General features: G+C 41.1%; 1 protein-coding gene across 1 annotated transcript in view; it reads left to right on the top strand.

Moving 5' to 3' along the window:
- The first annotated feature begins 24,086 nt into the window (after positions 1 to 24,086).
- Positions 24,087 to 27,537, top strand: part of gramd1ba (GRAM domain containing 1Ba) — a 500,575-nt gene continuing 497,124 nt past the window's right edge. The window contains exon 1 of the mRNA XM_078531845.1: positions 24,087 to 24,136. The gene's annotated coding sequence lies outside the window, so the exon portion shown is untranslated. The remainder of the gene's footprint in view (positions 24,137 to 27,537) is intronic.

Genomic DNA, 27,537 nt, shown 5'->3' with positions numbered 1-27,537 from the left:
TGTCCAAAATGTGCCCGTTGTGTGTAATTTATGTTGCCTGATAACTGGGAATAGATTCCATCTGACAAAAAGTTTTGAAAAAAGGGCAGAATCAATATATGATCTGAAATACAAAACTATTCTTGATTGCAGGCATCAAAAAACTACTGTAAATGTAGCCTGAGTTCTCTGATCAGAAATCTGCCTTTAATGACTCCAACTAATGTCCATATTCCACTGAATTTGTATGGGAGGGGGGTGGGAGGCGGGCAGATGTCTTTCATTGTATTACAACAGTGACTATAATTCAAAAGTATTTCACCGGCTGAGGATGCGAAAGATACAATATCAATGCAAGTAATTTCTTCTTTTATTCTGCTCCACTGTCCACTAGAAACCTGGAGCATTGCTTAGTAAACTCCTAAAGAAATATGCCATTCTATAATATGTTTTGAAAGACCAATTGCCAGACTGACACAAATATACAAATTGGTGATGCAGTTATGCTAGCAAGCAGTCTAAAGATGTAAAAGTGCAAGCATTATATTTTGCTAATTCAGGCACATGGAAACCAGTGTGCTACTGTGTGCAGTGCTTTGAGAGCAGGTTGTTCTGATTGTTCCAGGAAATGTGCTTACCCAAAAACTTACTAAGCAACATCCCATCAAATGAAATATGTGCTACTATTACATGCTTCCAGTTTTAGTTGAAGGGAACCATTATTTGTGATAAAATGGGTTTTGGATTTTATGGAAAACATGATATTGAAAATTTTGGGCTGCAGACTGAAGACATCACCAATATCCATCTCTTAAGTCAAATCTTTTTCCCGCGCTTCACTTGCATTGTAAATTTCAGAGTGAATTTATTTTTTTAGCTTATTGAGACATAGCAGTCATTGATGTGAAGAGGAATCATCCCCTTTCGTCAATAAATCATTCTGCCACATTAATTGCGACTAGCTGAAATTTGTATTTCTCAAATTCATTTGAATTTAAAAGAGAAGCTAAGTGCAAGAAAACATGGTTTCAATGGGAGGTTCTCCCACCTGTGACAAGAGTCATTTTTAAATTATTACACTGTGAAATATTTTTTTAATGGCACATATATTTTCACTTCTATCTTTTTCTATTTGTTCTTCTGCACTGCATGACGTGCCATGCTGACACAGGATGAATTGGCATCCTGCTGCAGGACTCCACTAATGCAACTGTGGGAACTGGTAGCTGGGAATTGAGAGAGAGTGACAAGAGTGGCTACATTTTTAAAATTTCCTTTCTTCTGGAGAATTGGCCGACCCATGTCTGATATTCCACTATGGCAGTATGGTTGCAATCAGTAACTCAACAGGGGAATCATGAGTACGCTAATTAATACATTGCACAAGACAGAATGTATTGGAAATAAATATTTAGTGCATCATGTTCATCAAATCATCTTTCTCAGCTATGTGCTCTTGGCCTAAATCCTCTGTGTTTTTCCTTCTCTTCATTAATTTATTACACTGCAGCAAGAGTTTTGTAGACCTTTGATGTTCCTAGTGTCTTGGCTCATTATTCCTGCAAACAAGGCCACCAGTCTTTTGTTTCTCCGTGAGACCTTTTTTTAATTCAAAACTTCGAAATTGAAAGTATGTCCACCATTAGCCTAGCTGCTCTTGCCTTTGTTTTCAGGTGTGAATGTTTTGTACCTTGCTCTCAGCAAGTATCAACCTGGGCCCTTGGTCTTCATGATAACCAAGCCACCCAGGATTGTTGTCGGGCAGAATTGGAAGCAGATCTTGACCTCCTTCGTTCCTCCATTTTTATCTTGAATTAAAGAGGCAGTCCCAAAAGGGGAGATGGTGGTAATGTCACTGGACTATTAATCCAGAGGCCTCGGCTAATGCTCTGGGGATATGGGTTCAAATCCCACCATGGCATCTGGTGGAATTCAATTGAATTCAGTTAATAAATCTGGAATGTAAAACTAGTCAATGTCCTTTAGGGAAGGAAATATGCCATCCTTACCTGGTCTGGCCTACATGTGACTCCAGACCCAAAGCAATGTGGATAACTCTTAACGGCCCTTTGAAATGGCCTCGCAAGCCACTTAGTTCAAAGGCACTTAGAGATGGGCAACAAATGTTGGCTTTGCCAGCAATGCCCATGTCCCATAAAAGAATAAAGAAAAACAAAATAATTATGATATAAAACCTTGCATTCACAACAGGTATAACATGGTTGACTGAGCCTATAGATGTCATCCAGTGATCAGCTCCCTGATTAGCTTGGAGATGTGAAATGGCAATACTCAATTGAGTAGGTGAAATTCTATTACATTTATCTTGTCACTTACAAGGAAGGTTATTTTACAGACTCTATTTTGACTAACATCGGTTAAAAAGTAGATTATGGTGTGGGGTTGTTTGAGGATTGGGTGCACGCAGGGGCAGTGGTTAATTGAGGTGAAGGTGTATTGTGCATTGCAAGTGTAGGGGCACTCTAAATTGCAACTAGCTGAAATTTTAAATGCCCCACATTTACCTTTTAATTTAAATTCATTTATTTTCTTTTATTAAAACACAAGATTTCAAAAATATACAGAATGTTATTTTCTGTTTCATTTCTTTTGCGTCTCATGAGCTGATTACAATAATATTGTATCCAGAGACCTTGATCTGGTGTTCAATGCATATCATTTGCTGGTGGGAGCGTGAGCAGAATGTTTGTTTTAAGAGTTGTTTTTGGTTCAGACTAACAATGGAATCCTTATTAATGTGTTTCCCCAAACACATTGTTTCTACAGTTTTTCCCATTTTCCCAGTCTGTCCCATAATGGTATTTGTGGTTGGTTGGTATATTTTAGACTGGTACAACAAGCCATAATGTTCTTGTGATCTCCTAGCAAAAAGCTACCTTCAGCAAATGGAGCTCACTTTGCAATTGCTATTCTTATTCTGTGTATTAAATGTAACTTTTCCAGGTTTGGAATTTCTTAATATTTTCTAAGGCATGATCATTTTTCCAGCTGCATTGTAACTCTACATTACAGAGGAAACTTAGCAATACTTACGTCAGGGTTTTGAGCCTCTGCACAACCTAGGTGAATGTGTTTGAGAATGAAAATCAGTATACATCATCTTATGTGTCCTCCCCAACCTTAGTAATCGAAGGGAATTTTGCCGATGCATTCTGTAGGCAGGAATTCTTACCAAATCAGGAACTCTGGTCCACAGTATGAAGTGGCCAAACTCAATTATCAAATTTAATTTTAGAAACAATTAACAAAAATGCACTGTTTGAATGTAAACATTTCATGTCTATTTTTCTAAGGGTCCTTAAAAATGCAGCATTGATTGACTGAGGTAGGGAAGGAAGTATTTGGAGGGAGAGGACACAATTTAAATTTGTTTCTTGCAGCCCTGACTAGAATGATGCCATGGTCAGCAAATTTTTCAATTTGCAGAACTTAAACATTTTTCTTCCAGCAGTGAGATTATCTACAGCAATTGGAGAAGCAAAATGTTAAAGTTTTTTAAAAATTTAGAAAATAAAGTGGTTTTGAATAAAATTGCACAATGTCCCACTTCAGATGAACAATTGCAATGCCCATACAAATTCATAATCAGTTTTAATGCCATCTTAGTCTTCATCCTGTCATACCAGACTTTCCACATAGAGTTATACAGCACAGGAACAGGTCCTTTGGCCCATCATGTCCGTGCCAGCCATCAAGCACCTATCTATTCTAATCCCATTTTCCAGCACTTGGCCCATGGCCCTGTATGCTATGGCATTTCAAGTGCTCATCTAAATACTACTTATGTTGTGAGGGTTCCTGCCTCTACCACCACCTCAGGCTGACCTGCTGACCTTTCCAGTAACTTAAACCATTTAAAGCCTTATGATTGTGTTTCCCTGTTGCTGGCACTCATTCTTATTTTCATAGTGAAACACTAAGTTAGCTGATGTCCTCTTTATTGTCAAGTTTTATTTCTTTTCACAGCTTTGCATGGAGGAGAAACCAGCCTTTCGTGGAAAATACAAATTACATGTTTTGAGCTGGGATCTCTTATATAAATACAAATCCTGATTACTTTTTTTTTGAAATGGGGAAAGAAGATGTTAGAAGGCATTTAAATCGCAGAAGATGACTTGGCCAATAAGGAGTGATGCTGGCAAACATGAGGACTTGATTACTCAGATTAGGTCTTGTTTGTTCATGTTGATGCTATGTATTCTTGTTGGGTGTTGTTGAGTCATTCCCCACAATGGAGCTCCTTGGTTAGGTAGTGCAGGGGAGCTTTTGGTCCAAACTTTATGGACCATCTAAGAATCTAATTTTGAGGAAAGAAAAAGGTTGTTTCCAATTTCCATGCTATAATTTCTTTGTCCTTGATTAGTACTTTGATGTTTGTGTTTAACGTTTATGCTTTTTTTGTAAAAGGACATTTTAGTTAAAAAGAATTGCTATATAAAAAACCTGCCAGTAGGGTGTGCTAAGTCCCGGATGTATTGTCCATTGGTGTTGAAAAGGCATAAAGGTACCTTCTGGTTTAACACAGGAAGCTGGTGTTCAGAAGCAAATAGATGTGTGTGTGCACTTGTTTTCTAAATTGTTAGGGAGTAACAAAGCACTTCAAGTACCTTGCTTTTTTGGATGTTTTTGCCAATTCTTCTTTATGGCAGAGTTTGCATCTGCTTTCAGTTAGAGTAAGAGAGTTCAGTTTGTGGCATGATCAGAGTAATATCTGAAGATTTTGCATCACAACTATTTCACAATGGTGCGATATGTCAGTTTCTCAAACCTGTTGATGAGAATGTGAAAGAGCTTCTGAATTTCTTCATATCTTCTGAATTCATTCTTCGAACAAGTACAACCAGATTTTGATCCTTAGAGATTAAATCAATTAACGAGCATTCTCTTTAAGTCAGACCATAACCTGAGTTTATTTATGCCAGTTCTTCTGCATCTATGTTATAACAGTTATCTGGATCCAAAGATTGGTAAATTTGATTTACATATTGCTACATTTTATTAAGATAGAGATATATCCTCCATTTTAAAAATATGGTTCTAAACATGGTAGATATATTGGAGTTTCACCTGGGGATTGAGATTCCCAGGGCTGTGGGGGCAAACAACTCACTGTGAGGGAATTTCACTTGACTATTAACTGGCCCACTTCTCCGCCCAGACTCTGCCTGCATTGGCTCGCAGCTTGCAAACTGCACTATGAACCCACCCCCAGGGTGAGAGACAAAATGACACTCCCCTGCACTGTGTGCAGTTTGTGAGCTGCGAAAATGTACAGGTTGGATTTTCCTGAGCCCAGATGAAGATTCGGTTCTGTGACTATAAATTTAAGATCACATAGAAATTAAGGGATTTTTTTTATATGAAGGGAGTTGTTAGGACATGGAATGTCTTAACAGAAACAAACTCCATAATAGTTTTTAAAAGAGAAATGTGTAAATACAGCATTTGAAAAAAAAATATTTAGAAGGTATCAAAGCCAATGTGGTACCGTTATTCAAGAAGGGAGGAAGGGATAAACCAGGGAACTACAGGCCAGTCAGTCTAACCTCAGTGGTGGGGAAACTATTGGAAGCAATTCTGAGGGACAGAATTAATCTACAGTTGAAGAGGCAGAGATTAATCAAGGACAGTCAGCATGGTTTTGTTAAGGGGAGGTCATGTCTGACCAATTTGATTGAATTTTTCAAAGAGGTGACCAGGTGTGTAGATGAGGGCAATGTATTTGACGTAGTCTACTTGGACTTCAGCAAGGCTTTTGATAAGATCCTGCATGGAAGACTGATAACGAAGGTAAGAGATCATGGGATATAAGGCAATTTGGCAAATTGGATCCAGGATTGGCTGAGTGGCAGGAAGCAGAGGGTGATGGTCGACGGGTGTTTTTGTGACTGGATACCTGTGTCTAGTGGGGTTCCACAGGGATTGGTCTTGGGTCCCTTGCTGCTTGTGCTTTATATAAACGATTTAGACTTGAATGTAGAAGGTTGATCAGTAAGTTCGTGGATGAGATGAAAATTGGTGGGGTGGTAAATAGTGAGGAGGATAGCCTTAGGTTACAGGAAAATATAGAAGGGCTGGTCAGATGGGCTGATCAGTGGTAAATGGAATTCAATCCAGATAAGTCTGAGGTGATGCACTTGGGCAGGACAAACAAGGCAGGGGAATACACAATGAATGGTAGGACCCTGGGAAGTAACAAGGATCAGAGAGGCCTTGGTGTGCACATCCATAGGTCCTTTGAGGTGGCGGGACAGGCAGATAAGGTGGTGAAGAAGGCATATGGGGTACTTGCCTTTCTTAGCCAAGGCAGAGAATATAAGAGCAGGGAGGTTATGCTGGAACCGTATAAAGTGCTGGTTAGGCCATAGAGTATTGCGTGCAGTTCTGGAATCTGCATTATAGGAAGGATGTGATTGCAATAGAGAGTGTGCAGTGGAGATTTACCAGGATGTTGCCTGGGCTGGAGGTTTTAGTTATGAGGAGAGATTGGATAGACTGGAGTTATTTTCCCTGGAGCAGAGGAGATTGAGGGGGGATATCATTGAGGTGTATAAAATTGAGGGGCATAGATAGGGTAGACAGGAAGGAACTTTTCCCCTTGGTGGAGGGATCAATAAACAGGGGGTATAGATTTAAGGTAAGGGGCAGGAGGTTTAGAGGGGATGTGAGGAAGAATTTTTTCACCCAGAGGGTGGTGGGAATCTGGAACTCACTGACTGAAAGGGTGGTATAGGCAGAAACCCTCATAACATTTAAGAACTATTTGGATGTGCACTTGTGATGCCATGGCATATAAGGCTATGGGCCTAGCGCTGGAAAATGGGATTAGAATAGTTAGGTACTTGTTTGACCGGCGCAGACTCGATGGGCCGAAGGGCCTTTTTCTGTGCTGTAGACCTCTATGACTCTATGAGAAGGGGAAAGTGCAAGAGAATGGGATTAAATGGATAGTTACTTCAGAGAACAGGAGCAAGTGTGAGTGGTGAATTGCTATCATTCTTTATGCTGAACTTCAGTGACCTAGAATTTTGGCTGCGCTGTGCCTGTTTTTCATCCACCAATATGATGAGTAGGAAGTACACAGTCATTGTTATGAGCTCAAAGATTACAGTGTTTCTAGTGTGGTGTCTTTATTGAACTGAACTGTAAGATGGCTGCCTTCAGGGTGTCCCTATAGCAGAGATCACATGATTACAGCAAGCCAGATAAGACACAAACATCCCCCTTTTCTCAACAAACAAAGACATAATAATCCCTTTTCCTTACGAACAAGGGACAGATTTACACGCACTATCATGTGTAACTGTTCTCATGCATTAAAAAACTGTTGCTATTCCAGTCAATCTCTGCACCTAGATTGCATTCATAGTCATTACATCATGCAGGTCTCTTAATGGTACACATGCATATTGCCATTGGCTTTTCATCAGGTTGGCATTCCCTCTCCGGGGAGTGTCATTCCTATGGCACTTGGTGTTGCAGTGGCCCTTGTTGCTGTTGTTCCATTTCTTTTGTTGGGTACCAGTGGACCTCTGGGAGTACTGGTTGCCCTGAACTCTGTGCAGCTGCTGAGATCCCATCTTCCTGATCAGCCACCTACAGTGAAGGAAAGCTTCTCCAGTTGTTCGTATATTCCTGTGGTTACGCTGGTATATTTGGTCGTTCACTTCCACTGCGTATGATTGAGGTGACAACTTCTTTATGTATGTCCCCAGTTTACACGTGGGCTGACTCCTGTTGAGAGCATTGAAGGTTTGTACCCTGACTGGCTCTCCAATGCTTAGCTCTGGTTGGCAGTCTTATCAAAATGAAATTTGGCTTTCTGGCATATCATCTTGATTTTTCATTCACAGCTGTGAGTGTAGCTATTTTGCTATTGGAAGAGTAGTTTGGGTGCGACGTGACAGTAGTCTTTGGGCTGGACTACTTTCCATGCCTTCAGTCGGTATGTTTCTCCACTGAAGGATTGCCTTGTATACATTTGTGCTAGATTTGCCTGATGATAATTCCTTTGAAATGTTCACTGCCACCTCAGCCTTTCCATTCGACTGGGGACACTTCAGAGATGTGTGGTGTTGAATTTTCCAATCCTTTAGGAAGTGGTTGAATTCTTCACTCGTGAACTGAGGGCCATTGTCACTCACCATAATGTCTGGATGCTGTAATGACTGAGACGTGCTTTCAAGCATTCTGCTGTCTCCTGACATCGTTGAAGTTAGCTGTTCCACCTCCCAGTTCACAATAGTAGTCTACAGTGACAAGATAATCCGCACCTGCTATAGTGAAGAGGTCTACTCCCAGTTTTATCCATGGTCTGCCTGGGATGTCATGCGTCATCAACGGCTCTCTAGCTTGTTTAACTTGGTACTCGTTACAAGCACCGCACTGGTTGATGTGGTTTTTAATTCCATTGCTCATGTTTGGTTAGTAGAGCACTTCTCTTGCCTTTCTCAGACTCTATTCAATTCCTTGATGGCTTGCATGCATGTGCTTCAGCATCTCTCCTCTTAGCTCCTTAGGGATGATGACTGTATTTCCTTTGTACAAGATGCCATCTTGGTCTGTCAATTCATCTCAGTATGCCTAATAAGCTGTTGTGACCACAAGTGTGTCCTTGATGCTCGCTGGTCATCATTTCACCACTATTTCTTGCAGCACTTGGAGAGTTGCATCTTGTTGGGTAGTTTGCTTGATTTGAGCAAGGTGCTTGTCTGTCAGAACAATGCCTCTGCTGGGTCAGTGACTTCCAGAGCATGTCGAGCTAGTGCTTCACATTGAATCTGGAAGATTTCACATTCTGCTGTAGCATTCTTCACTTCCTTCATGGGGCATGCTGCTCTCGACAGCATGTCAGTGATGTACACCTGTTTCCCTTGTTTGTGGCTTCATCTTCATGCATCATGGTGATGTTACTGTTTGCAGCTCAGTGGAAATGAGGCTCGGGCATAATCTTGTAATCCTGGGTGCTCTTAGGGATACAGTATTCAAGTTTGGGGATTGTTCCTTGCAGCTCCCCCCACTCCCTGACCCTGCAACCCATGCACCCACAGATGGCACGGATGAATTCCTGGACCTAAGATTTCTAACTTGCGGCAATGCTAATACTAAACTGATTTTTTTTAACTGAAAAAAGTACCATTTGTGGGTGAGTAAATTTAAAGGTTATCTTACATCTATTAGCCACCCTGTAGTAGTTTTCTGTCTGTTCCCAAAAGTGTCTTGGTCATTACTATTTTTAGAAGCCTGTAGTTTGCATGCCATTCTCCACTGATAAATGCCAGCATTGCGATAGCTTTCACCTTGTGCTTGTAGTAATTAAGATAGGTGCAAGATGAAATTGTGTTTGGATAAACGTTGCAATCACAAGTCTAGTTTAAGGAAAGACGTGTGATACTTTAAAAGCAGGAATTACATTAATGTCTACATGTTGTCAGGTTTTCATTTAAAGTATTACAGAGACTTCAGTGTTTAGAACTATGTGTTTAATCTATAGTTTCGTGCCCACTCAAAGCACATTGTGCTTTTGTTAAAAATAAATTAATTAAAATCACCAGCTCAAGAAATTAATGCTTAAGCACTGTGAATATTTCTTTGGTGCATTAAGCTATTAAAATTCTGATGGATTTGGAACTTATCTTGCAGGATTAGTCCTAAAAATAAAGAACTTAAGTGTATTGGTAAATAATTCTATACAAGGATTTAATTTGGGATGAATAGCGTCTATTTCTTAAGTGCTACCCGGCCTATTAAAAAACACCAAATGGCAGATAGGAAGCATACACACACTTCCAATCTGCTATATTGCAAAAAAAAACAAATAAAGGGTGTTCTTTACCTATGTCTGAAGCAAGCATTAGACAATTTGCATACATAAAGTTTCTCATGCCTGCTGCAGGCCCCTGCTGCATCTATGGCCTGCAAATTGTCTAATGCTGTTCACTCTAAGGCAGTCAATGCTCATGCTTTTGCTCTGAGACAGTCAACGTCAGTGCTGTTTGTTCTGAGGAAGCCAGTGTTGTTTGCTCTGAGATAGTCGACACCAGTGCTGTTCATTCTGAGACAGTCAGTGCCAGTGCTGTTTAGTCATCGCCAGTGCAGTTGGCTCTGAGGTAGCCAGCTTGCGCCAGTGCCAGTTGCCTCCAGGAAAAACAATTATATATCAGGTATGTTTTTTTTTAAAAAGTACATACAATAATCACCACCACTCCTGGTTTCAAGATCTCTAATCATAAAATTTTCTTGCAACTCCCAGGTCTCCCAATATCCTTATCCTAACCATGACCTACCTGATTCCCCACTGAACCGTGATCACAGACTCTGAGGCCTACCTGTTCCTCTTCCAGGCCCGGCAATCCATCCAGATCACTTACCAGGAACTTGGGAACACTAACCTGTGCGGGTTCCTACCCCACCACATCATGATGCGGTCTGAGGCCCAAAATTCAGGCTTCCTCAAGAACTCACCATTCAAGACTTTTAACAGTGTGTGGATAAAGCATCCAAAAATGAACATTCCTGAATTTATCCTCCACAGAGTTTATTGCATGAGTTTATGAATAGCCTTAAGTGAGTTGGCAGTTTTTCAAAAAGTTCTACTTTTCTTTGTTGACCGGCTCAGGGCAAGCAGCACTGACATTGGCCGCCTCGGGGCAAGCAGCGCTGACATTGGCCGCCTCAGGGCAAGCAGCGCTGACATTGGCCGCCTCGGGGCAAGCAGTGCTGACATTGGCCGCCTCGGGGCAAGCAGCGCTGACATTGGCCGCCTCGGGGCAAGCAGCGCTGACATTGGCCGCCTCGGGGCAAGCAGCGCTGACATTGGCCGCCTCGGGGCAAGCAGCGCTGACATTGGCCGCCTCGGGGCAAGCAGCGCTGACATTGGCCGCCTCGGGGCAAGCAGCGCTGACATTGGCCGCCTCGGGGCAAGCAGCGCTGACATTGGCCGCCTCGGGGCAAGCAGCGCTGACATTGGACGCCTCGGGGCAAGCAGCGCTGACATTGGCCGCCTCGGGGCAAGCAGCACTGACATTGGCCGCCTCAAAGGTACAGCACTAGAACTGGCTGCCATGTGTTGTCTCAGAAATAATTGTTTCTAGTCAACCTCTGTGATGTTGATGAGATGATCTAATGTTGAGTCGCAAGCCTTGCCAGCATTTTTAAAAGGAGTTTATTTTTTGTGAATAATTGGCAGGTGAAACTTTTTATTTTGATGAGAGAAAAACCGAAACAGCCAACTGTCATACGCTTGTACATTTAAGAGGCCAGAGTTAGAGGAATGCAGAAGTCTTGGAGTCTTATAGGGCTGAAGGAGGTTACAAAGATAAAGGGTAATGAAGCCATTGAACGAGTTGAACATGAGGATGAGAAATTTAAAATCAAATTGTTGCTGGATCAAGAGATATTGTTGGTCAGTGAGCAAACGGATGATAAGGACTTGGTGCGATTTAGGGTATGTAGCAGAGTTGTGAATGATCTCAAATTTCTGGAAGGTGGACAATGAGAGGCAACAACATTTTCAAGGACTGTGGAAAGGAAATGGAGATTGGAGCTTGGTCAGTAGTTTGCAAGGACAGAGGCATAGGTCTTGTGAAGAGAGCATGGTGACTGAAAACTTCAAATGGAGGGAGATAGTACTTGGGGCTAGGAACCATTTACAACATCAGCCAACATGGGGGCCAGGAAGAGAAGTTGGATGTTTAACAGCTTAATAGCAGTAGGGTTGAGAAAGCAGAAGGCGTCCATTTAAACAGGGATTGAGTGGCCCAGTGAGTTACATGGTGCTGTTATCTTTAGAGCTCAGATTAAATCTAGTCAGACACTTTGTGTTTGATTTTGCCTTTTGGGTCGGGACCTGAAGCTGGGGTCAAATGAAACTCACATCCGATAGGGGGCCCTTTAGCTCAAAAGAAGCTGCAACTAGGAGAGCTGTCCCACAGATTAGTCAAGCAACAGCCTGTCATAGTCATACTCATGGAATCATACCTTACAGACAATGTCCCAGACGCACCATCACCACCCCTGGGTATGTCCTTTCCCAATGACAAGACAGACCCACCAGAGGTGGCGGCACAATGGTAAGTAGTTGGGAGGGAGTAGCCCTGGAAGTCTTCAGCATTAACTCTGGACCCCATGAAGTCTCCTGGCATCAGGTCAAACACAGGCAAGGAATCCTCCTGCTGGTTACCACCTACCGCCTCTCCCCCTGCACCTCCACCCCTCAGCTAATGAATCAATACTCCTCCCTGTTGAACATCAGTGGAAAGATGAACTGAGGGTGGCAAGGGCACAGAATATACCCTGGGTGGGGCCATCAATGTCCATCACCAAGACTGGCTTGGTAGCACCACTCTGAAGAAGTCATACGGACTTAAAACTTTAATTCTGTTTCTCTCTCCACAAGTGCTGCCAGATCTGCTGAGTTTTTCCAGCATTTTCTGTTTTTAATTCAGATTTCCAGCATCTGCAGTATTTTGCTTTTATCAGTAGCACCACTGCTGATTCAGCCAAGCTGGCTTATTCCTATAGATCATAGCTGCTAGATTGGGTCTGCAGCAGGTGGTGAGGGAGCCAACAAGAGGAAAAACCCACTTGACCTCATCCTCACCAATCTACCTGTTGCAGATGCATCTGTCCATGACAGTATTGATAGGAGTGACCACCACACAGTCCTTGTGGAGACAAAGTCCCGCCTTCACATTGAGGATATCCTCCATTGTGTTGTGTGACACCACCACCTTACTAAATGGGATAGATTTCAAACAGATCTAGCAACTCAAAATTGGGCATCCATGAGGCACTGCACACCATCAGCAGCAGCAGAATTGTACTCGAACACAATCTGTAACCTCATGGCATGGCGTATCCCACACTCTACCATTACCACCAAGCCAGGGGATCACCCCTGGTTCAATGAATAGCGCAGGAGTGTATGCCAGGAGCAGCACCAGGCATACCTAACAACGAGGTGTCAGCTTGGTGAAGCCACACAGAGGACTACTTGTATGCCAGACAACGTAAGCAGCATACAACAGACCGAGCAAAACAATCCCATAACCAACAGATTAGATCTAAATCCTGCAGTCGTGCCACATCCACTCATGAATGGTGGTGGGCAATTTAACAACTAACTGGGGCGTGGGGGAGGGGCAGGGTGAGAAGGAGGCTCCACAAATATCCCCATCCTCAATGATGGAAGGGCCCAACACATCAGTGCAAAGGACAAGGGTGAAACATTTGCAACCATCTTCAGCCAGAAGTGCCGAGTGGATGATCTATCTTGGCCTCCTCCAGAGGTCCCCTGCATTACAGATGCCAGTCTTCAGCCAATTCGATTCACTCGAAGTGATAAGAAGCAATGGCTGAAAGCACTGTACTGCGAAGACTATGGGCCCTGACAATATTCCGGCAAAAGTGCTGAAGACTTGTGCTCGAAAACTAGCCGTGCCCCTAGCCAAGCTGTTTCAATACAGTTACAACACTAGCATCTACCCGACAATGTGGAAAATTACTCAGGTGTGTCCTATCCACAAAAAGCAGGACAAATCAACCCCAATTACTACCCCATCAGTCTACTCTCAATCATCAGCAAAGTGATGGAAGGGGTCATCAACAGTGCTATCAAGCGGCACTTACTCAAAAACAACCTGCTCATTGACGCTCAGGGCCACTCAGCTCCTGACCTCCTTACAGGCTTGCTCCACACAAGGACAAAAAAGCTGAACTCAGGAGGTGAGGTGAGAGTGACTGTCTTTGACATCAAGGTAGCATTTGACTGAGTGTTACATCAAAGAGCCCTAGCAAAATTGAAATCAGCAGGAATCTGGGAGAAATCTCTCCACTGGTTGGAGTCATATCAAGCACAAAGGAAGATGGTTGTGGTTGTTGGAGGTCAATCATCTCAGTCCCACGACATCGCTGCAGGAGTTCTTCAGGGTAGTGTCCTAGGCCCATCCATCTTATGCTACTTCATCAATGACTTTCCTTCTATCATAAGATCAGAAGTGGGGATATTCGCTGATGATTGCACAATGTTCACACTATTCATGACTCCTCAGATAGTAAAGCAGACTGTGCCCATATGCAGCAAAACATGGACAACACTCAGGCTTGGGCGGATAAGTGGCTAGTTACATTCACACCACACAAGTGTCAGGCAATGACCATCTCCAACAAGAGAGAATCCAAACATCTTCCCGTGACATTCTGTGTCATTACCATCGCTGAATCCCCCATCGTCAACATCCCTGGGGATTACCATTGACCAGAAACTGAACTAGACAAGTCATATAAATACTTTGGCTGCAAGAGCAGGTCAGAGGCTGGGAATTCTGCAGCGAGTAACTCACCTCCTGATTCCCCAAAGCCTGTCCACCATCAATAAGGCACAAGTCAGGAGCGTGATGGAATACTCTCCACTTTCCTGGATGAGTGCAGCTCCAACAACACTCAAAAATCTCGATAAGAGGCACTGCAACAACTCTGCAAGGCTCCTTCGACAGCTCCATCCAGCCCCACAATTTCCGCCACCATGAAGGACAATGGTAGCAGTTACATGGCAACACCACCATCTGCAAGCTCCCCTCCATGCCACACACCATCCTGACTTGGAACTATTTCGCCATTCCTTCACTGTTAATGAGTCAAAGCTCTGGAACTCCCTTCCTAATAGCCCTGTGCATGTTCCTACAACACACAGACTGCAATGGTTCCCACATCCTGTGAAAGAATTTTTAAAAAACTTGTGTTTCAGGTAAGGCAGAGAGGATGTGAATCTCTCCAACTCTTATAAATGTTTAAATTTAAAAGTGTTTTTGGCATCCTGGCCATTATTGTGACCAGGCAAGCAGGGATGGCCTCAAAGCCTGCCTGGAGGACTGGCTGTCCCTGGTCTACCCTGGGAGAGTACCTCCAGGCAGCTGGCCTAGTCCCCTGCATTATTTAAAACAGAAGGTGCTGGAAAACTCAGCAGGTCTGACAGCATCTGTGGAGAAAGAAACAGAGTTAACTTTTCAAGTCCAGTATGATTTCTTCGGAACTCGGTTGAGTTTGTAAATGTGGCGGCGCATGGCACTGTGTGAGAATCTTGGGATACGGCGGGAACAGCAGTCCAAGGAATGTTGTACATCTTGAAATTCCTTCCTTCATCTTTCAAATCTACCCAAGATTACAATCTTGGGTGGATTTGAAACATGAAGGAAGGAACTTCAGTTGGAATCCACGTGGGGTAAGTCAAAGCCGGAGACAGTCACTGAGGAAGGATATGTGACTGTGAAAGCAAGTTTTGGTAGACACCTTATCAAATACAAGGAGGGAAATGGAAAGCAATGAAGGCAAAAAGGTGAAAGAGGCAAACAGAAATTCCATCGGAGAGACGAGCAGAACATCTTCTAGGTAGAAATTTCTGGAAGAGAAGTGGCAGTGAATTAAACACTAAGATAAAAACAAAATATTCTGGATGCTGGAGATTGGAAATAGAAGCAAAAAATGTTGGAAAAACGCAGCAGGCCTGGGAGCATCTTTTTTATTGTTCATTCGTGGGATGTGGGTGTCGCTGGCTCGTCCAGCATTTATTGCCCATCCCTAATTGCCCTTGAAAAGATGGTGGCGAGTTGCCTTCTTGAATCTATGGAGAGAGAAACAGAGTTAACGTTTCGAGTCCAATATGACTCTCCTCCGGAACTAGTCCCTGACACCTTGGGAGGCCGGAGGCTGACTGGAAAATTCCAGTTGATCTCTGGCAAAAGTCATTTGAAGACACTTAATTGGCTACCCTCTGCTTGCGGGCGGGTATCCCTGCGGGCCCCCTGCCCCCATCCTGTTTCTGGATAAAAGGCGCCAGTCAGCACTCGCCCACCTCTGTACTTTCCCCTGTTGGGGCCTAAAAATTCTGCCTGTGTTTTGGGAATATCTCTTTTTGCATATCTGTAATATTTTGAATGACATTATGAACTCCCAGATCCTCGTGTGGAATTGCAGGCAATGTTGTCTAAGTTGCTAGCCTCACTTGTAAAGACCATAACGATAGCTGATTTGGGAAATGGAAATATCACATTGGTGTAATAGGGCTGCTTTTCTGAGACTACACTATTTTCTATCATACATTTTTAACCTGTGTTGTACCTGAACTTGAAATGTTTGATTAAAACACTAGGTGCAGATAGTGTGTACCATTCAGTTCCTATATCATTAAAATGATATAAAGGCACTGGACCATATAGAGGTCTTTGAAGTTATGAAAGGTTTTGATAGACCTTAGTAAACACAGAGCAAGTTTTTCCACTTGTTGGGAAGAGCAAAACTAGAGGCCAACAACAACAACTTCCATTTATATAGCCATAGCCATGTCCCATGGCGCTTTACAGAGTGTTATCAAACAAAATTTGACTCTGAGCCATATATGAAGATATTAGGCCAGATGCCTAAAAAGCTGGTCAGAGGTAGTTTTAAGGAGCATCTTAAAGGAGGAAAGAAAGGTAAGGCAGAGAGGTTTAGGGAGCGAGTTGCAGAGCTAAGAGCCTGGGCAGCTGAAGACATCATTGCCAATGGTAGAGCAATTAAAATTGGGGATGCTTAATAGGCCCCGGTTGGTGGAGCGCAGAGATCTGGTGGGGGGCGCGGTTTTGGGGGTGTGTTTAGGGGGGAGGGTTATAGGGCTGGAGGAGATTATAGAGATAGTAGTTAGGGGAAAAGCCATGAAGGGATTTGAAAACAAGGATAAAAATTTTAAAATCGAGGTGTTGCTTGACTGGGAGCCACTGTGGTTAATTAAGCACAAAGGATGTGGGTGAGTGGGACGTTGTGCAAGTTAGGGCAGGGCAGCAGAGTTTTGAATGACCTCAAGTTTGCAGATACAATTTTCCCATGATCAGGCGTGCATTGGAATAGGCCTAGAGGTAACAAGGCATGGACCAAGTGTTTCAGCAGCAGATAAACTGAGGCAAGGGTGGTGTCGGGCATTGTTATATAGGTGAAAACAAGTGGCTGTAGTGATGGTACCAATATGTAGTAGGAATCTCATTGAGGGGCCAAGTATCACATCAAGTTTGCAAACAGTCTGGTTCAGTCTAAGACAGTTGCTAATGAGCGTGATGGAATGTGTGGCAAGGAATTTGTGATGGGGACTGAAGATACTTCTGTCTTTCCACTATTTAGTTAGAGGTAATCTCTGCTCATCCAGTACTAGATGTTGGACAAACAGTCTGATGGTTTAGAGACAAGCGGAGGGTCAATACAGGATGGTAACTAAGAAATCAAATATGAAATTCAGAAGAAACCTCTTTACTCAGAGTGATGAGAATGTGCAATTTGCTACCACAGGAAGTGGTTGAGGCAAACAGTATAGATACATTTAACAGGGGGCTAAATAAATATATAGAGCAGAGGGGAATAGACGGTTATACTGACAGATAAAACGTGAGGAGATGCGCATAGAACATAATTGCTGGCGTGAATCTGCTGGGCTGAATGGCCTGTTTCTGTGCTGTAGATTTTTGTGAAATGGAAATGTTATATTCTTAAACTTGATAAGCATAAGCAATCAGTCATTTCTCCGTTTCCCACCAGAACCATGCATAGACTTCATTTATTCTGTTCCAGATTAGATTTCCCTGAATTTCCCCACTATTTAGGTAGGAGTAGGTTTGTTCCTTCTGATGTAAAATCTGTCATTCACAATATCTTGTGTGTATGAAACATTCATATGCATTGTAGGGAGGAAGAACCTTAACATTGCAAATGTACCTTAAGACCACCTACATACTAATTCATTATCCAAAAAGTCAGCAGCTTCCTTCTAAACCATCCTACAGGATAATAATCCTACGTATTCAAAAGTAGAGCATGGTATTGAAATTGAACCTAGGCAGATATGCAAAACAGGTGGTATCACATTTGTCACCTGTTGTATGCCCTGACCTATATTCAGTTGCACTGACTTCAAGCACTAAATTTCTGGCTTGTTGCCTGTTTTGTGTCCATACCTATGTTCAATTTCACCTCTTAGACTTGGATTTAGAAGCCACGAGGCAGACAAAGCATGTGTTACGTTTATTTTCTGTAAGTTGTTTTTCCTGGAACAAGTCACTATCCTGAAGCCAGATGCTATATAGCTTGAGGGGGGCTACTCCACATCAAACATGGTTGAACAGGAGGCTCTCCTGCCCTTCGCACACATTCTGTGGCCATTAAGTCCTAGAATGGGACTGGAACTCTGAGCTTCTGGCTCAGAGGCAGGGATGCGTCACAAGACCTCCAATTTCACCTCAATTTTAATTTTTAAGATTATATTGATCGACCAGTCTGAAGAACCAGAATTGTATCAGGTGTGTATTGAGCCAATTTTACACGCTGAGTACCTGTACTGAATCAGGATGATATTTTAGGCATTGAGCCTGTACTAAATAGTGAGCATTTGCGTAGACAATGTGCAATTGAGTTTGAACCTGTATTTGCAGGTACAGGTACTGAATTTTAACTCCATGCATACCTTCTGGAACACAGGCTGATATTAGTACTAGGACTGCTAACATTAGCTATCAAAACCAACTAAGTCTTGGCAGGACAGCTACTAGCTCAATCATACCAATGGCATAGTTTTGTATATGTTTCAAAGCTAGATTACAGAGCAGGCCCTACTGCGTTAGTGAGATTGGGAATAAACACCAGTTTATTCTCGCCTTTTATAAATAAGCAGTTAAAACATACTAAAGCTTTTGAAACACAACTTTATGACACTGATTACAGAAAGGCTAGAAAGTCAATTTAGTGGAATTTTGATGCAAAACATTGTGCATTAATTTTTTTTAAATTAAGTCCCATTAACCAGATTAGTTGATTGTAGTTAATTCCAACATCTTTAACATTGGCAAGCAACTCTACAACCTTCATTATACAAAGGTAGTTAAACAAACAAATTGATAAAAGCAAAATACTGCGGATGCTGGAAATCTGAAATAAAAACAGAAAATGCTGGAAAAGCTCAGCAGGTCTGGCAACATCTGTGGAGAGAGAAAGAGAGTTAATGTTTTGAGTCTGGATGATTTTCTTCTTCAGAGCTATAAGAAGTCGTCATACGGATTTGAAATGTTAACTCTTGTTTCTCTTTCCACAGATGCTGACAGACCTTATGAGTTTTCCAGCATTTTCTGTTTTTACATTATATATTATATAAATAAACATATTGTCTTGTTCTTAGCAATGGCTTCATGTTGTAGCAATAACTTTATGATGCAGTGAATCCAGTTTAAGATTGCATTTATTTTTTGTCTAATCACCACACATGGCAAACAGTAGAATGTTACAGGCTGATCTTAGCTTCATCCTTCCTCTGTGTATTAACCATATACAACATTTTTCAGATAATAAACACTTGTAATCATTACAAGTTTTGATATTACTTGCAATGTTAAGATCTAAGCTCTTTTTCCTTGATAAGGGGATAGAAGACTCCCTTGTGTTACCATTATGGGGCCCATGTATGCTAAAACATTCCTGTGTACCATTTTTCCTGCACCCAGTTAGCTGCTAATCGCTTCTCATAATCTCTCTTTAAATCTGCAGTTGCATGTAATAATTTCCTCACATGTCTTAATGGACTCCATTCTGCGCACAAATTGACCTTTGAAATGGAGCAGTCAAATGAACTCCCCTTCCTTGACGTTCTAGTTAAGAAATCTGCCAGGGGGTTCTCTACCATTTCTACCGCAAGCCTACCTTCACTGGTCAATATATGCATTAGGATTTTTACAGTTCCAAACGCTACAAGATTGGTCTTATCGGCAACTTTGTACATAGGGCCAGAGCCATTTGCTCATCATGCAAGCTTGATGCTGAAATAGGACCTATCAAAGGCATCCTGTGGGTACCCTGATCAGACCATTTCATGCTGTAAATCATGCAAACTCATGAACGGGCCTAAGGCCGTCCAGCCCTGAAAATGCCCAGTCTAGCTGAAATGACCCTGGTAGGACAAGGTATCTCAAAAATTTGAGCAACAGGTGAAGCTAGTTGTTTCACGCTGCTACTACGCAGTAGCAACATGAGTGGTATTCGCCACTAACAGGATGCTGCCATCAAGGCAAAAAGGTGTTCTGCCTATCACACAGATAAGTAATATGGTACATGAATTTCAGTGCAAGAGTGATGCTAGGTATGTAGGCTGTACGTCCCAAAGAATGGCGGATCGTATCAAACAGCATGTCACAGCCACTATTCACAACGGGCAAGGTGCAGACCATACCCAACCAGCCCGTGCTGGTTCAAAATAGCTTCCAAAATTAGATGTAATTCCGTGATTGGACAACATTTGCTGAATAATCCTCAGTGTGCTAAGAATTATGCTGATAACAAATTTAAAATTGTCAGTCAGGCTTGTAGTGTGGCACATGTGCATGTACTGGAAGCTGCATATATTAATACAGGGCCCTGTTCTTTGCAGACAGGAAGAACATGTACACATATTGTGCCTTTTTCAGCTAAACAAAATAAGTGACAGCCATTCACTGACTCATTCCTTTGGGCAATGCCTTGACCAATCAGGGTCAAGCTGCCTGGTTTAAATTTCAAACAATGCTTGGCAGTTAAGGGTCAGCCACCATCAGTTAGTGCATTCTCCATGGCAACACCTCTACCAATCAGAGTCCACTTGCTAACCAATCTCTTCTCGTACAGTATAAATTGTTGTTTTCCCCTTATATTGGTATTCATGTGAAGTGTCCTGTTAAATGCAAGACTAAAAGCTTCAACATGTCTCTTTTTTTCAGCAATACTCAAATCTCTCTTTGCCTCTCTGACTTTTTCACTTACCTTCTGAACCTTCTATATTCAGCCTGGTTCTTAGTTGTATTAGTCACCTGACATCTATCATATGCACACGTTTTTTTCTTCATCTTAATCACTTTTTCTTTCATCATCCAGGGAATCCTGAATTTATTTGTCCTACCTTTCTCCTTCATGGGAATATACCTTGACTGTGCTAAACTATCTCCTCTTTAAAGATAGCCCATTGTTCAGTTACCATTTTTCCTGACAAACTTTGATTCTAATTTATCTGGCCCAGATCCATTCTTTCCCCATTGAAGTTGGCTTTTCTCCAGTCAATTATTCTGACTGAATTGTTCTTTGTCCTTTTCCATAGCCAACCTAAACCTAATAATACAATGATCACTGTCCCTTAAAAGTTCTCTGACTGACACTTGATTCACTTGGCCCACCTTATTCCCAAGGAACAAATCGAGCAGTGTCTGCTTCCTTGCTGGACTGGAAACATACTGCTGAATATGTTGCTGAATATCATGAATAAAGTTTCCATAATCTTAGCCTTGTGACACTCTTAAAGGGAATTTCCATTTAAGAGATTCCTCCTATATTTACCTTGAAGTACTAATTGATTATTTTAGAAAATAGTTTCATAAACATAGGAAAAGCAGTAACCAAGTGGATCTCTTCCATTCACTGACAATAGCAGCTATTGCTGTGGCAATATTGTTGGCAGTTTATTGTCACCAGATCACGACACTGCAATGCTTCTGCTACCTGAAGTTAATGGAAGTCTGAAATTCTGTGCATTTAAAGTTCTTTTTCGTCAAACTGCTTTCCAGCTATACTGATTACTCTTCTTCTATTTAATCAGTTTTTCAAAAAAACTGTAGTAATTAATCCCCTAATTGAAAAAGGGTTCTCTTGTTGACAGACCACAAAGAAATTTGGCAGTTTTTTAAAAATCCTGAGTTGGCCTAGGTTCTTTGCTCTTTTCCATAGCCAACATGGTCGCTGGCAAAAAGCGGTGACTGTATAGGACAAGCTCAATGGACTGGCTTGTCTTTTCCTGTCCATCACTTTTATATGTTCCAGCTACTGTAGTTAGTTTCCTGGTGTATTTTAAACAAAATCTAACAAGCAGTGTGACAATGTTCAAGGAATTCTAATGCCAAACACATTAACTTTAGATCTGTAAAATCAGTATTCCTATGAATGAAAGCTGCTGTGCATTTCCATCATAACCACATTTTTAAAAAGTGAAGTGTTGGCTAAGGAAGCTGCTGCTATGTATTTTAAACATTAGGTTAGTCAGTGAGTTTTTATCATATCAAAGGAAAATTAAAATTGCTTATTTATGTGAGTAACAAGACATGAGCAATTCTGCTTTCATTTTATATTTAGAAAAATATGTGAAAGTGATTTTGTAATTGATGAACACAAGAGCATGAATTTATATTCTGTAAAGCCTCTCACCCACACACATGTTCTTTACTTGCTCATTCTATTATTTTTTTCAATTATCTCACAGTAATCATGGAACCATTAACCTCACCATGAGTTTCATGAAAATGCTGAATTTGTGCTGTTAAAGCAAGTTTAAGTCACTGCAGCAAGTTAGGGGTGACATTTAATACGGCAAGAGCTCTTTTAAGATTTGTTTCTGCAATGCCATCTAATCTTGGAGAACTGAAAGGGGACAATTGAAACAATAAGTCTCACTCCTGTAGGTAGTAAATTGTTCCTGAAGGTTTGTAAGATTCATTTTTCTTACTTTTCCTTTTTGTGTCTCTCTCTCAATCCATTCGATCTTTCCCTCCTTCGGTAACTAATTTTACTCCAATCCACCCTATTCCTTCTCGATTATTCCTCTGTTATGTATCTAACCTTAAATTTCATTAGTTGGAAGGATTGGTCCTGTTGTCCACCAAGGTCCCAGATGCCCTGTTGACATCAGTATGCCATTAGCAACTTTCACTTCGAGCAATTTGCAACACAAAAGCCTTAAAAGCTGGAGGGTGAGGAGAAAAAAAACAATTCACAAGGCACATCAAGAGAAACCCCAATACAGTAAATTCTGGCCCAATATTCTTCCAGTCCTTTCTTTATCAGAAAGTCCATGGTTTCGCTTCAAAAGATTGTGTAGACTATGCATTAACCAGATGTGGTGACATTTAACAGCTCTAAAAACCTGTTTACACAAAAAGTCCTGTCAGGAAACGTGGGTTACAAATATAACAAGAGGGCAGTCAGTAGAACACATACTTTCTCAAGTGCATTAACTCAACATTATTACAATTATGCAGCTTCATTAGGCATACACTGATCAGGTGTACAATTGCCAAAATTTAGACACCAACCTGATGCTATGGTGAAATCAGGCAGGAGTCGGTGCACTGATGCATTTGGGGTAATGCTAAAAAAAAGGTAGATGGTAAGCCTACAATTTGTATAACAATCTGATGAGAACCACAATATTTACCATTGTAACAGCATCCTTTGCATAAAAAAGCAGTGTATTTTTGAAAAATGAAATGTATTTTTGTATTTCCTTTCATCACAGTTGGGTTCCTTGCACATATATGTTTTAAATCACATCTTGCCATTGGTTCTAATGAAATAATTTAGAAGTATCTAAAACTGGCATTTTCTTATCTTGCGAGTCAGATATATACATTAAATGGCAGTATTCAGCAAGGCCACAAAAGTGGTCTGTGATATCCTCTTTCTGCCCTAAAATAAAACATAAATAGATTACAATAAAACTTCTTGCCTGCAATGTAGTGGGACTTTTTATTCTAGTTACATACTGTTTACTCTGGTTGCTGATAGGCTGGTTTCAGTGGTCTGCTGCAGTTTGACACAGACTACTGTATCCAATGGGACAGTTTAGGCTCTGCCCCGGGCCGGGAATGATTGGTGTACGGATGCCACTGATCCTAGATTGTAGCCAGTGATTGGTAAATGCAACTGTCAATTGTAACCTCTCGCCCCCACATTCTAACTCTCCTGGCCGAGCCGGTGAATGGAGGCAACTACTATCTTGTGGGGTGGGGGAATTATCTGGGTTACAGTTTTTAACTTTCACAAATATATCAGTGGAACTTACTGTTTGTGTGTATTTAATAAATTACTCCATTACCAGCTCAAACATAAGATTAAAGTGTTTTATGATTGAGAAAGTTAAGCAACTTGCGTTTAGTCAGTTGGAGGCTCTACTTTCACCCCTACCCCCGAAGCCGGTAAATGTTTGCTGTATTTGACAGGAAATCTAAAGCGGTGAGAAAAAGACATCTCGAAAGCAGAGGAAACTGGTGTCTCGGTTCTAAAACATTCCGGAGTCAAAGCAAGGCTTTATACTCTTCATTTTGTGTTTAAAGTTAAGGTAAGTGAAGGATGTAGAGTAGAGAAGTTGCTGGAGTTTTGAGTACATTGTCGAGTGACAGCTCCAGGCTGATACAGTGTGTGTTCACGGAAAGTTACTGCAACATGTAGGAAGAACAGTTATTCAGGGAATTAAAGAGCCATTCCGAGTACCTTTTTTTTCCCCCAAGATCGGATATCCATCCCGACCTCATTGCAGGAGCTCCCTGACGTTCTACGTTCCAGTGCTGTGAAGTGGCAGACACTGAGCTTAAGTTGAACTATTTTTTAAAGGCTACATTTGTCAGAGTACCATCTGGAAGTAATAGTTGCATTGAATCACTGAAATAGATTTAGTTTGCGAGGAGGCACTCAACAAACCTGTGGGAGAACGTTCATTGGTGCTGTTCAGCTAATTTTAGAGTTCAGGGAACTTTTTTGTTACTTCACAATAACAATACAGGACCTCAGCAATGTTACATTTTGGTATAGTTGCCATCATTGCCCTGAATAGTGCTAAATTTTCACGTAGGTATTAATACTCAGATTTAATATGACAGCTGTTATATATTATAATATGTAGTATTTCCAATACAGTTCCTTGTGTATTTACTTTGTAGAGGAAGTGGAAAATGCACAGACACTGGCACAGCACTGGCATATTATGATGCCATATAATTTTGGCTCTTGCACTATTACCACCTTGAAACTTTTGATTATATGTCATTATAAAGCTTTTAAAAGAAGTGTGATAGTGAATTTCAGACAAATGCTTGTTCACTAGGCCCTGATGGTAACTATTCAAACTTCACTTTCATGCTTAACAGGGTTATTGGAACCTCTTAATTAAAATACTGTCATTCAAGTCAATGCTGAGATTTTATTTCCTCAAAGCGTCTCTTGTCACTACTAAGTATTCAGTTTTAGTTATGCAAAGTCTAAGTTGTAACCATTGTATGTCAATTACTGTAAATTTTCAAAGATTGCTCAACGTAATTGAGATAAAAATACTCTCATTGTAGGAGTCACATCTTGAGGTACTCTCTTTACAATAAGAATAGAAAATGTTGAAATTAGAAACGGATAACCCAGAAAAATTGTTCACATGGTGGGGGGTTTAAACAGTAAAGGACAAAAAATTTAAACCTGCACATTAAGGAGTAAGAAAAAAAGTTAGGAAGTAGTTTTTCTTTAATTGTGGAGTAAAGTATCAGGGAAGATCTTTATAAATAAATTCAAGAGGTAACTAGATGGATTTCTGATGGGAGCACGTATTGCCAATTATAGTGAGAAAGTGGTTAACTGGGATTGAGATCAATCAAAAGAAATGGGCTTGTGAACTTTTCTGCTCCCAGAATTTCTTCAATGCCTATCTGTTATGCAAAATAAATTCCTGTATGTTTTTATTGTGTGTACATTGTTCATACATAAATACGCAATACAATAAATGTCACGCATAGAAATCAGTAAACTGTCACTGAGGAAAATGACTATGCAGTTGCATCTTTTGCATGAAACCACTATCCTTTGAGCCACATGTCATTAGTAGCTAGTAATGTTGAGAAAGATAGCACGTACTTTCTATCCCTGTCTGTAAAAATAAATCTTTCAACCCTTCTGGGAATTTTACATTTTAATTAAAAAGGCTAATTTTGTTTTCATCAAGTTGAGGAATGTTAGTTGAGGAAAGCAACATTTTACACTTTTTGCATCCGTTCAAACTCAAGTAGTCCCAAATTATATATAGTGTAGGATTAATGCTGGATGAATTATTGCTACACCAGCCAAGTATAAGATTCAGCCCAACTAAAGGAAACTATCTTAGTGCAGCGATGTGCCATTTAAAATTCCCACACCATTCATTCTTACTGCCCCTGAGTCAGAGTTAGACTGCAATTTAATGCCAATTACATTCACATCAGATAATAGATAGTTTTGTGCAATGATCACTAGAGAGGAAGCCTTCATTCCCCCTCCCCCGCCTTGGGCTACACTCAAATCCAAGGTTTAGAGGAGAATTGGTGGTGTTTACCAGACAGTTCCCAACTCATGGCAAATTTGATCAAGTTTTATAACTACTTATAACTCTTCTAACTTAATACCTGTAGCCTTCAGCTGACCTTCCTAGGCTTTCCTTTAAAAAAAATGTGCTCCTGATGGCCATTTTTATTTCCATTTGTTAAGACTTATTCCAATGATGATATATTGTACAAATAATAGTCTACTTGAGAAATGTATCAGTGAAAATTATTCAAGATTGTTTTGATGATGTCAAATAGACTAGTGATCCCTGTTTACATTGTTGATCACTATTGTGTGATGCTGAAGCGGTAGGCTGCTTTACTATCGTTTTATTTAGGCCAATGCAGCAGAGAGGAGGCAATAGATTCCCCAGAGTCTGAAAAACATTAGTAAAATGGAACGTGAGGACATACTCCAGGGGAGAGTTCCTATTGGCGTTTGGATTTTCTCACTCAAGTGGCTTGATGTCTTCTTGCCTTTTATTATCTGAAATCTGAGCTTCAACTTTCTTTTCTTGTAGAGATACAGTTATAGAGATAGTTATATAAAATTTCCAGCACTGAAACGGAACATTTAATCCAACAGGCCTTTGCCGGTGTTCCTGCCTCACACAAGCCTACTTCGTCTAACCTTATTTTAACTTGGGTCTAATTAGCCATGATCTATGATAAATTTATGAAGAGTTTAAATTGGGTTGTTGTTGTAGTTTATTGTATGGTGGAAAATATCACACATTAAACTGATCATACAGGCTAAATCAATTAGTGCAATTTGTTCATACTGAAACAGATACGAAGCATATACTATGGAAATACAAATACAAAAGTACAGATGAACTGTGTAGAGCTCTTAGCAACCTTTCTCCATAATTAGAGCTGTCACTTGAAACAAAACAGTTACCAAACATACGAACATATGAATTAGGAGCAGGAATAGGCCACTTTGCCTCTTGAGCCTGCTCTGCCATTCAATAAGATCATGGCTAATCAGATAGTATTCAACCCCACATTCCTACCTACCCCCAATAACCTTTCACCCCCTTGTTAATCAAGAATCTATCTAACTTTGCCTTAAAAATATCCAAAGACTCTGCTTCCACTGCCTTTTGAGGAAAAGAGTTCCAAAGGCACTCAACACTCTGAGAGAAAAAAATTCTCATTTTGTCTTAAATGAGTGACCCCTTATTTTAAAACAGTGACCCCTAGTTCCAGATTCTCCCGCAAGAGGAAACATCCTCTCCGCATCCACCCTGTCAAGACCCCTCAGGATCTTATATGTTTCAATTCAGTTGCCTCTTACTCTTTTAAATTCCAGTGGTACAAGCCTAGCCTGTTCAACCCTTTCTCATAATACAATCCACCCATTCCAGGTATTAGTCTAGTAAACCTCCTCTGAAGAGCT

This window comes from Cetorhinus maximus, chromosome 2, assembly GCF_964194155.1.
Source record: "Cetorhinus maximus chromosome 2, sCetMax3.hap1.1, whole genome shotgun sequence".
Classification (NCBI taxonomy): Eukaryota; Metazoa; Chordata; class Chondrichthyes; order Lamniformes; family Cetorhinidae; genus Cetorhinus; species Cetorhinus maximus.
Note: the sequence above shows the minus strand (reverse complement) of the source record. Positions and strands in the feature narration are given on the sequence as shown.